This window comes from Echiichthys vipera (genome assembly GCF_963691815.1).
Source record: "Echiichthys vipera genome assembly, chromosome: 14".
Taxonomy (NCBI): domain Eukaryota; kingdom Metazoa; phylum Chordata; class Actinopteri; order Perciformes; family Trachinidae; genus Echiichthys; species Echiichthys vipera.
In genome coordinates, this window is record NC_139839.1 from 14,616,843 (window position 1) to 14,629,271 (window position 12,429).

Sequence of the window (12,429 nt, forward strand, 5' to 3'; positions counted from 1 at the left end):
TAGGTTCAAAGTGAGTTTCCCTTGAGGATGAGGTAGATGAAAAATATTTGTTACTGGATGTCAGAAATCATAGACTAAATTAAACCTCACAAAACAAAGAAGATAGTTCATCTAATCTATCTGATGACACTTCTCCCCTTGATGATACATAGACTTAAACCTTTAACAAACAGTTATTTAAGAGATGGGTTTTCCTTATTGTGGAAAAGACCGAAGGAACAAACTGATAAAAATGCAGCAGGCAGACAGACTATATGGGATTGTTTGAATTAATTAATCGAGCACCTAATAATGCAATTAATGTAACATTCATGTGCCATTACATTTTACAATAGCTGTAATAATCAGAGTTTTTGATCACTAAACAAGCAGTGACAACATATTTAATGTTTTTATTAATGATCTGTCCCCACGTACTGTACAGGGAACAATGAGACATGCAAATGCAGCGTTGTAGGAAGGTAAAATTTTGGTATAAAACCACTGAAAGGCAAATTTGTACAGAGCAATCACTTCACTGTTATCAAACACTGTTATTAATGCTGCTTTTGTCAAAGAAGATGACTTCCTGAGCACAGCAGGCATAGATCAGCAGCGCATGTGCTCTAATGGGGGTGACAGCGCCCACACAGAAACCCACCAGCATCTTTAAGTGACTGCTCGCGTTGTCGGTTTTAGCACTTACTAATCCGAAGAAAGGTCACTGAATCAGTTTTGGGTAGACGTGGCTCCTTCAACAGTCTGTGTAGGCAGTCATCTAGCTGCACACTAAGATTATTTCTGCTAAAATCCTAATTAATAGCAACAGAGCCATTTCAATGAATTAGCAAGCAGAAGGGCAGGTGAATTGAAAATGGTGGCTTGCAAAGGCAGGTGTGTTGGCATTGTCAGTTTTACTGGTTGGTAGAGCAACACAACATTGAGGTAGGAGTGCTATGAGTGTAAGTCCTGATTGATTCAAAGATGATTTAAACATAATTATGTTGCCACAATGATCACTTTCCAACTGATGACGGCTCATCCCTTGAAGCTATGATAAAATGGGTTGAAAAGCTAGATATACGAAGTCGTAAACACTTATTTTTCACTCAGCTAATAAGATATACACTATATGACATCAATTTGCCCATCCAGTATTCTTTCTTAATCCTTAATCTCTCTTTTGCTTTTTGAGTTGAGTTTCTGGTATCCTTAAAATGCTTTCTCAGATACAATTTGATAACTGTGCCCATTTGTATTGATGCAAACCTTAAGTAATTCTCCTACTTGTCTAATTGTAGTATTTGCTTAATTTGATTTGTGTGTGTTTGTAAATGTTTGTTGTTTAGGTGATGCTTTATTTTAAAAAAATGTGCACAAGATTTTGTCTGCTTATACTCCCAATATTCATGTCCATATGAACATTCATGCTCTATCTCATGGCTTTCATCGACTCCCCTATCTGCCCCAGGTTATTCACAGTTGGATGCCAACTACCTGTCAACTTCTCAGAACCACACTGCTACCCCAGAACCACCACATTATTTTTCTCTCATTTTATGAACATGACATCAAAATGGAGGCCAACATTTGTCACTTTGTTTCCCTACTCACTGACAAATGCTGTATTTACTTACTTTAAAAAAAACATGGGAGAATACTGTTTCCCCTGAATTGTTGGCATTCATTTTTCCTGTTGACATACATCTAGATTATCAAGAACTCCACATTTAGACACATTCTATTCTTATATTGCCTAACTCAACGCAATAACTGGCATACCAGCCCATGTCACATTAAGCAGCTGTCATTACAGCTGGTACATACACATATGGTGACTTGATATTTAAATTGCTGTATTTTAATCATTGTGACATCAAAACACAACTTTGCTGGTGTCATGACAGACAGGTTATTATTAGTGTAACCGCTCTATCTTCAGTGGATGTCAATGCTAGTAATGTATCATAAAGCTTCCTACTATAACAGATGATTTAACTGAAGATGACACCAAAGCAATTGCTACTGCAAATTTAGCAGTACATGAAGTCCAATCACTTGCAGTATTTAAGTCATGTTAGACCTATAATGGCCCCCCACAACCCCGGGAATCTGAATTAATACCAACATTGAATTGCCACTTTTTTTTTTTACTAGTTTCTCTAGTTGTAAACATAAAAGATGATTACGGCCATAATCAGCAGGTTGCACAGTTAAATTCATGTTTGTTTATTTTCCAACCAAAATCCCTTCAATACTGAACAGTCACTTTCTGCTCAACACTGGCTTGAGAAGAAGGCAAAGGACCAGTCCACAAACCCTTGCCCACATTTCACATTGATTTGTCAAATGTATCCCACGGTGGCAAAGACACTCTACTTTACAAGAGTAAGGCAATTTCCATTATTGTGGATGGGTTTAAATAGTTTCAAAGGGATATGCACTCGAATGAACCGACATGGACATGTGGCCGGCCAGGCAACCGGGACAAAGAGGAACTCGGATTACAACACACAACGGCAAATGTCGTATAAAGCCCCTCCACACATCTGCTCCATCTCATAGCAACTGTTATTCATTATTGCTGCCACTAACTTCTACTCACGGGCCAGCAGTGTGATGCGTGAGCTAAAAACACACTCACCAGTTATCAGTGATAATTACTATTCAGCGTCCACCTATTGTCATTTATTGCAAGCTGAAATGCATCACTCACAGCCTTCACCAATACGCGATGCCAGGTTACTCAGTCTAAGGGCTCACTGAGGAAGTTGCAGGTAACAGAATGTTGGCTTTTAACATTGATGCTAAGAGCAGCACCATGGCTATGCATGTGACTCTTATTCTCCCCATACACACTACAATGCCAAAGTGTGTGTTCCAAAATGTATCCATCTGGAAAAGCAATGTTGAGAAGCTCAAATCATTTCTGGGAAAAAAAATTCTAGCTTAGTGTGGACGGAAGGTCAATACAGATAGAAAAACATTTCTCCATACATGTGGGCATTGTCTTATCAACACTTACTGGCCCGAGGCTGCAGATACAGTTTGTAAAGGTAGATCAAGTAAATCTCTGAGGTAGAATTTCTGTAGGGAGATTAACAGACAGTTGAAATCACATCAGTCACTGTTGGAATGATTGAAAAGGAGAAACAGCTTAAGATGTGAACACACTGACATCCAGTATTTTCTGGACATTGAACTTGGCATTAAGAGTACTACATGTCTGAATGCTCTTTGCCGAGGGATGCAGTCAAATAGGTACAAGTGGAGGCATAACAGCTGGATCAGTAATATCCAGGTTTTCTCACAGCCTCTAGCAGTAATAAAAAACATGCACACATACACACACATCTGTGTATCTGTATCAGCTACAAATTGAATTGCTCTTCACATAGAGCTTCCTTTTGGCAGAAAGCATGAAGGTGACATTCAGGAGTGAGAGGTAATTTAGACAAGACTGTACATTTAGCCAAGAATTTAGCAGATTGCGCACCTAGCTTTGCCCCCACAAGCTGAAAAATCAAACTGTGCCTGCAATTTGTGTCCTTTACTGTGAGATAAAGTAGGAATAGATGGGGTGCCAAATTACCCATTTTCCTACACTTACCTCTGTAGCTGTAAGATCAAATGAATTAAAACAAGAAAATGTTAGAAAAGTGCTGAGAGTGAGGTTTGGAAAGTGGAATCTGCTAATTAGTCACATAGACCCTTGGGCTTTAAAACTGTGTGAGCATTTGTATGCAAGTGTGCATACATATGTGGCAACAGTTTTGGTTCCGGGTTCCACTTTAAAGCTGTAGACTGAAGATGCGTCATAACATACAATGTTCGTTCTTTTAGGAACGTTTCACTGTGTTTTCATCATTTTTGAGTAAAGCACTTTATAACTTTGTTGTGATTTTAAGTGCCATTAAAATATAGTTTGTTTTTATGCAGATTGTCGAGAAAAGATGTGGAACGAGGGCACATGTCAAATAAAAGTAACTCTAATTCATTGTCTTTAAAGAGGAAAGATCTTCCTTGTTTTCCTTTGCCTATGTGACAGCTTCTTTTTTTATGAGGAGCTGATAAATTCTCACTTTCTGCCTTTTATTTTCCCCTTCCTCCTTTCTAAATGTCAGTGCCGCCAGATCACTGTGCCATCGTTCCACCCCTGAACACTCAAACGGAATTGAGGGGAGCCAAGAGGAACCGGAACAATTTGGCCTGATAGCACACCCTCTGCTCAACATTGCTAAGCGACCACCGTGAACTCAATTTTTGTGAGCCTTCCCTTACCTAGAAGCTAGAGCTAGTGAGCAAGAGAGAGTGTACATGCATGTGTGTTTTCATGTGTGTACTAGGCCCACATCTCCACTGAATCATCCCAAAATCTGTGCAAGTTCTGGTCTGTTGGATTTCAGTCTACTCTCGGGCTCGATGTATGTTAATGTGTGTATAGTACTTGTGTGCATGTTTGCGTGCACATGGCATTTGTGTGGTTCTGCATGAGTGAGAGGTCTCTGGCCCAGCTAGATACCTCAGCTGTGAACAGTCACACTCATATTACAAATAAATGACAAATGATGGAGCATATTACTGTGTGTGTGTGTGTGTGTGTGTGTGTGTGTGTGTGTGTGTGTGTGTGTGTGTGTGTGTGTGTGTGTTTGTGTGTGTGTGTGTGTGTGTGTGTGTGTGTTTTGATCTCTGATGTAACATAGGCCTCAAATTGTAAAATATTTAAACATTTATAAGTATATTTACTTTATTTATAATGTATTCATATTTCATAAAATTTACTTTCAATTATTTGATGTTTCAAAAATGTATACTCTAGTTTTTAAATGTATTACACAAAGTCTTAAGATGGCTTCATGAGTAATTTCTTTCATTATGCCTATAATATTTGAAAGAGCCTAACAGAGGTTTAGTTAGGTATAGGGTAAGAATATCAGTGCAAGCCTATCAGAGGCAGAGTAAGGCAGTGGATGCCTTCTCGTCCATCCCTCTGGACCAACCATTCTAGCATCAACCTTTTAATTTCTCTATGAACTCTAAACACAAGGTATACCTATTGTGTGTTAACAAGTTATGTAACATTACTGTAATGTCTTTATTTTGGCTAATCATGGCTTTTAGTCCTATTTGAAAAACAAGGAAGTGGTGCACTTCAGCCACTTCAGCTTCTTGTATTACAAGAACAAACACATCCTGACAAAATAATAATTCACCAGTTTTAGATGAAAAAAAAGGAACTTAGTGTCCCCAACTAAGACATAGTCAAATTTGATTGGTCAAGTCTTGACGTCAAGTGATCATCAAATCATGTTAAATTTATGTAGAAAAATAGCAAAAACAATACGTGTTTGGCTTTCCTGCCAAAGAGCTATTTCTGGTCATTTATTTAATTTAAATACTATTCATCATGTTACGCTCATAATTTTCTCTTTTAGCCGTTTAGTTCAACTAAGAATTAAGTTGAAGCCTATTCTAGCACTTGATCATAGCTTTCCTCCCAGTACGGTTTAGCTGAATATGGCAATCAAACATGGAAATGCAACTTAAATAAACTGGCTAATAATTTACCCCTGACTGCCAGTAAACAGTTGGTTTATTCCGCTCTGTCTACTTCCTTCCAGACTAGATCTGACTGAATGAAATTATGTATTGTGTCCAAGCACACAGACAGATATACAGGCAGGCGGAAAAATAACATAAAAAAGAGACAGACAGGCAAAACAAAAACAAGAACAAAGGCCAGACTTGACTCATGTGTTTAATGGACACTTCAGACTTTGCTCTTCATTGCTCATTCTGTGTAAACAAATACAATTCATCCTTCCCATGCTCACAGGAAAGGAACAAATGTGCTGTGAAAGGTCTAACCAGTTGTAGATGTTTAGTACTATAATAAGATAAAAGAGCACAGCAAAGCAGTCTAATCTTTAGTTAGACAGCTTTGTAACATTTCATATTGTAAGTTTGTAAGTTACAGCCAAAATAGTACTTGGGGAACAGATGCACAGCATATGTATGCAGGGCACAGCAGGTTGTTTTTTTTACCTGCTACACAGACTCTGTTGGTAGTGTGTGGCTGCTGCCAGTCTCACTGTGTGCATATTGAGTTTTAATGCATTTGGTTACGCATGTTTGGAAGCTGGGCACTCTCACATTGCCCTCTGGTACAATGAGGTATACATCTTTATAATTTTTGAACGGATTCTACTTTTTTTTTTTTTAGTTCTGTATAATTTTTACCTGTTAAAGGGTAGCTGTGCGCACAGCCATGTAAAAATTGAGCTGAGCCACGCTGCATCTACGCGGGTGGTCCATGTAGCAGCTTTAATTGGATATAATTGGCACACTCTGATGCGGGCATCCTATGACAGCCGTCATGCGCCACGTATACAGCCGTAATGTATTTTGGCCATTTCACTCTACAAAGCTGAATCAGGTACATTATGTTTGCATTGATCATCACTTGTGACAACTTGGCAAACACAGTTCAAGCGTGTCTTTCATTGCTCATTGCAATCCACTTTGAATATGTAAATGGTGGTGTGATTAAAAAAAAAAGAAAAAAAGAAAAAAGGCGAGTGCTGGTTCAGGTGTTGTCTGAAATTACACACTCTGTGTTGAACTACCAGCAAGACATAATGTGACATTTCACAGGCAACAAAACATACAGGAAAAGCATTCTGACCTTTTGAAGTTCAAATGTATGAATCAAATTGATACCTGCACACACACACACACACACACACACACACACGCAAACAAACACTCACGTCTTTCTAGCTTCCCTCTAGGTATACTTACGTGGGATCTGCAACTAACATGGTTAGTATTCCGATCCTAAAAGAAAATGAGCAAGGCCAATATATATTATATAATATTTTCCATTAGTTTCAGGTGCGTTGTATGTGACAGGAGAAGTTGAGTATGAGAAATAATGCTAGTTTTTTAAGACAGAATAATTGTGTGTTTGCGTGTGAGAGATTGAAAACACATGAGAAAACGATGAGTAAATATGAAGAGAATGAATGAGAACAATGAAAGTCACGTCACATAATGGATATGAGAGAGAGAATAGCTGTGGTTAAGAAAGAATTCATGTTTTAGATCGAGGCCGTTTCATAGAACAAAATCAGTTTAAGTTCTCAGCTATTTCCAATGTCTATATCTGCTGTGTGGTGGTTTTGGTGTAGTGGCCACAGTTGAAATTGCGATCACATGACATGCTTTAAACCAGAAAATCTTTTTACCAATACACATTTACAAAAGAAGCTGCAGTAAACCAATAAAGAAAAAGACAACACAAAGGCTTTTAAAAGGCATTTAAAAAATGCGATTGTATGCAGCTAGTAAGCAACATTAATCTGAGCACTGTATCCAATACAATACTTTGACACTGTAAACCAATGATAAAATCATGCTATAAAATTATTTTCACATTACGACAATTTCAGTCAAATTTGCTGTTGTGTTGTTCTTCATAAACCATTATTCTGTTTGATCCACTTCTAGTCCCAATCATATACACTGTGTATGTACCGGTGTGTGTTAGATAGAATAGAAGTGTATAAGTGAGAAGAGATATTAACTGTGCATGTACGAGGGTATAGGAGTATGTGTGAAATACTGTAGTGATGTATTGTATGTATGATTATGATTATGATTCCGTGAGCAAGTAAGATGTATGGCCTAAATATCCTGTCACGCTGGTGTTATATAACTTGTATTAACACACTTAAAAATGCACAACTTCATATTTTCTTTTTCTTAACAGTCAGAAAGGAGCACAAATTGAGTTTGAGTACAGATGACAAGACAACAATAGATAAGTATTCACAGTTCCTCATTAATGGGATGAAAAATACAAACCCACCAGTATGGTCTTTCAAAGCCCTCTGCCAAATAGCACACAGCTTTTGGACCCACTAATAGTAAATGCCTTGCTCCTGAATATGCCCGGATATGAACTTGACCTTAGTTACCAAGCAACACAACCAACACATGCTTTATTTTCTGTCTTTATACGTGGTATCTACTACAAATCCAACAGTGACACTGACAAAAACACATACAGGCACATACACGTTTTAAGAGTCCAGTCGTATGAATCAATGTTATCCAGAAGGCGTGTCTACACATTCTTTTACACTTCTGAATGGAAATGGAGTGCTGCCATTCTCATTAAAAAGAGGGCCGTCCCTACCGTCTTTGTATTCAGAGTTTGGTCTAGGAACACTTTCCGAGTGAGTGGTACTGAAACAATTGGTGTGCCACTCAAATCTCAACACTGCTGCTGAGCTTTGGATCTAGCTGTATTTGGTGGACAGTCTCCCCTTGTGGTGTGGTAGCCTGCAATGGCTCTGGTCTCCATGGCTCTTCATGGTTGCCAAAATCGGAAGGAAAGGTCATTTATACTGTAGACACAGTGGGAGAAAAAACACCAAGGTGTCTGCAAGAGAAGCCACCTGTGTCATTTTTAAGTTATACGTCATTTCTGGATAGTATCTGCTGGGCTGTGCAGCCTTTTCAGTTACTTGTGCATTGTATTAGCTATACCACTCCCTTCCTCTGCCACCTGTGCAGGAGTACAGCTCATGAATGCCCTTTTTCTTTCTCTTTTTGAACTGGATGTTTGAACAGTGTTGGCATACATACTTTAGTATGTGTTGACAGGTTGTGCTGAATTGCTCACATGTATTAATTTAAAAGCAGTGTTACCAAACATAATGTGATGAGCTCCAGCAGTCCTTAAATAGCTTTGATTTTAAATCAATTAGTCATTTCATGCTTGTAAGCGGTTCCAGTTTGTCGTTAACTCATCTACCAGGTGATGCTTTTTGCTTGAGATAGATATTCAAAAGCAGGCAACAGGAAAATGGAAAAAATTGGCAAAATCCTGGCAACACCCACACCCTTCCAGATGTCATACCACAAACTTCTAAACTGTATGTTATTAACAGATAAGTCCAAGAAAAGTGTGAAGCCGATCTAATGTGTAATATTCAAATCTGTGTTTTCTTCCCAGCATCTCCATATTGAAACTGAATTTGAGCATGTTTTAATAACAGATACTCTGTTGTTTTGCGTTTCCAAAAGTCCTTCCTAAATACAGATAAATAACACAAGTCTCTTTTTTTCTGATGTAAATATTTAAAAAAAATAAAAAATCATTTATGAAAGGCCGGCATGATCCCTTTTCCTTTTATTTAATTAGTATGCATGTATTTCAAAGTTGTTCTCGTGAATGGCTTTGTGCAGAATTGACAAAGTAGGTCATTCAACTGAACACACACACATGGAGGGATGAAATGAAATTTCAGTATAAAAGCTGAGGTGATTTATGTCGTGCCCCGCCTTGTTCCATCCAAGCCAAAGTGCTTGGCCCTCAGCTTGGCAATGTGTGTCAGCCTACATTAGGTGGACTATTGAACAATGGTCTCAGCCAGGAGCAGGTGGTGGTTACTTGAAACTCTGAGAGGAGGGTGTGCATCAGTGGCAGTGTGTGTAGACGTGTGTGTGTGTGTGTGTGACAGAAAAAGAGAGACCAGTCTATCCGCCATCTGGAGCACCGAGACAATCCCAGGTGAGGCGGAAACTTGAATGTGCCGTTTCCCTCAGTTCACTGACTGCTCTCTCTTCTGGATCCAACTACTTTTTTTTTTTTTTTAGAGAAGTCCCAGTGGTTCTTTGCTTTGCCTCTAGTGAAGGCACACACCAATTTTGAGAGTGTGAAATGGGCCATTACAAGGTGTGCAGCACCCCACTCCTTAAAGTGGATTGACCCAAAATGAGATCAGCAAGCCAAGTCGAGTCAAGTTTATTTATAGAACATCTACATCCAAAAATGTCCACACATCCACAAACAGATTTAAATATTTTATGGAAAACAAGGGACAACATAGTGGCCCTCATTTATCAATCTTGCGTGAAAACGGGCGCAGATCTGAGCGCAGAATTGGTCGTACAACAGGACACACGTGTGATTTATGAAACATTCGTATCGGACCAATCTCAGCGTACGAATGAGCGGGCCTTGATAAATGTGGCTGCTGAATTTGATCGTCATTAACATGTTACGCCCTTAAACATTCCTGGTTCGGTGGCCTCGCCCACTGAGGTCAAACATGGAGAGGAGAAACGCTGGTACGAAAAGAAACTTTTCCGACACACAGATCGGCATCCTGACATCCGAGATGGAGCAAAATAAAGATGTGCTTTTTGGCAGTCTTAAGAGTGGAATAAAAGGGGCCCATAAAAACGCTGTATGGAAAAGAATAACGGAGGCAGTCAACCAGAAGCAGCGCTCCACTGTGACTGGTGTGCGTGTGTGCGCACTGTTGAACCTGCGCTCCTGCTCTGTAGCGGGGTTTGCCAGTGGGGTTATTAGGTATTCCGTTAGAGGATAACCTTTGTCACCAAGAAGAACCATACCAATATGTTAATCATCTGATACCTGGTTTGATTTAGTGCAATTTATCGAGGGTAGCCACTTACTGAGGAGATGACTTTGGCTCTGCAGTGTGTTTTCCTGCAGCCGCGCGCCTACACATTCATTCATTCATCTTCAACCGCTTGTCCCTGTCGGGGTCGCGGGGGGCTGGAGCCGAGCTGTTTTGAAATATAAAAGAATCTTGCCACCTGGCCACCACGTTTAAAAGAGATAGCTTGGCATCACAAATCACCTGTACATTTATCGAGTGGTAGTTTTTGCGATTGATGAATGCGTAATCATTCATGGATGGTGCCTTCAGACACACATGAGTACAATCAATTGCTCCAACCACAATTTTTATTTTTTTTATTCATTTTAAGAATCCGTTTTGATCTGTTCTTAATATGTGACTGCTTATGCTTAATGACAGCTGAGGTTTGTTCATTATTTTCAGCCAGATTTTGCTGTGCTGCACCGCAAATACACAGGCTCAAATTTGCGTACATGATCTCAGACCTGACGTGAGATTGGATCATAGCTCCCGCTCACGTCCAAATTGATAAATGCCGAAGTTTGCTTGGAAATGGTCGTACGCACATTTTTCTGCCGTACGTTCGTTTGATAAATGAGGGCCAGTGTGTGTGTGTGTGTGTGTGTGTGTGTGTGTGTGTGTGTGTGTGTGTGTGTTAGTAGACTATTTGTTTATATGAGACGGCACAACAGGATCTGCAGTATACCAGCCTGCAGAAGAAGGAAATAAACCATGGCTGAGGGTAAAGGCAGGTTTTGAGTAAAGCTGAAAAAAATCAACTGGTTTCTGAAATTGAATTTTATACCTTGTCATCATTTTCAAATCAGTGTGAGTGAAACTTTCGCACTCTGACAGTCCTCAAATGAACTGAAAAAGTTACTTGCAGTAAATATGTTTTCTTTGTTCTCTGGTGGGGGACACTCCCTGCTGCTTTACTTATGTGATTGAATTGACATTGCGTTGTTATTAGCATAGTTGGGCAACTTCAAATAAGCAAAGTTAATTTTATAAATAATGCATAGGCTCTTCTTTTAGAAGCCATCTTATAATCAAGCTAAAGATGCAGTCTATTACAGGAGACCCTGTGCCTTTGTCCCGGAAATACAACATGAAAGATTAGACATACTGTGATCCAAGATGATTGCCAAATACATTTAATTACATTAAGCATTTGACATATCCTTAACTAATTCTGCTTTTCAAACATACTGCATTCTCACTAAAGTCACACTTTGCCAACATTCTACAAAAAGGCACATAATTAATTCATAAAATCTTTGATCACAGAGCTTCTAATGTCCCTCCTGGGATTAGTCATATGATGCCTGACGTGCATTTATACATACAGTAATGATATAGTTCAAAGTGGGCTCTTCTACTGTATGGTATTATGCTCATTATATTGGCATCACAAAGCAGTTTGTAGCCCCTTCTCTCTGATGTCACAATCAGAATCTCTCAAATTACTTAACGGGAGCAAATTATTTATATGATCAGGTGTTTTGTGATAAACAATCCCATTTCCTTTTGGTTTGCTGCTACAGAAACTATTGTTGGAAAGTGGTAAGACGGCAATTTCTGAGCATTTGAGAGAAGCTGCAGACACAATAACCAAGGCAAACATCACATACCTCAGTCATGGACTGTACACCATTCTGCCTACAGTGCTGTATCATCAACAGAACTGAGGAACCTGCATTGTGGAATCTCTATCTTTTTCGGTCTTAACAGCTTTTCACAAAGGGCTGTAGACCGCTTCCACCCCCTCCCCCCCAGACCCCTACGCCATGTCCCAACTCATCCCCCCTCACCTCTCCACCCCTCAGATTGTCCTGCTCAAGACAATCTAAAAAGCTCAGGCAGTTGTCAACCTTTATACTTCACAGCCCTCTAACCGGGATCATCACTATCAACAGAGCAGCGAGCGATGAAACATAAGTTCATGTGGAAGGACAGCTCACACACCCAGAAGCACGTTTGCATGCTCTTT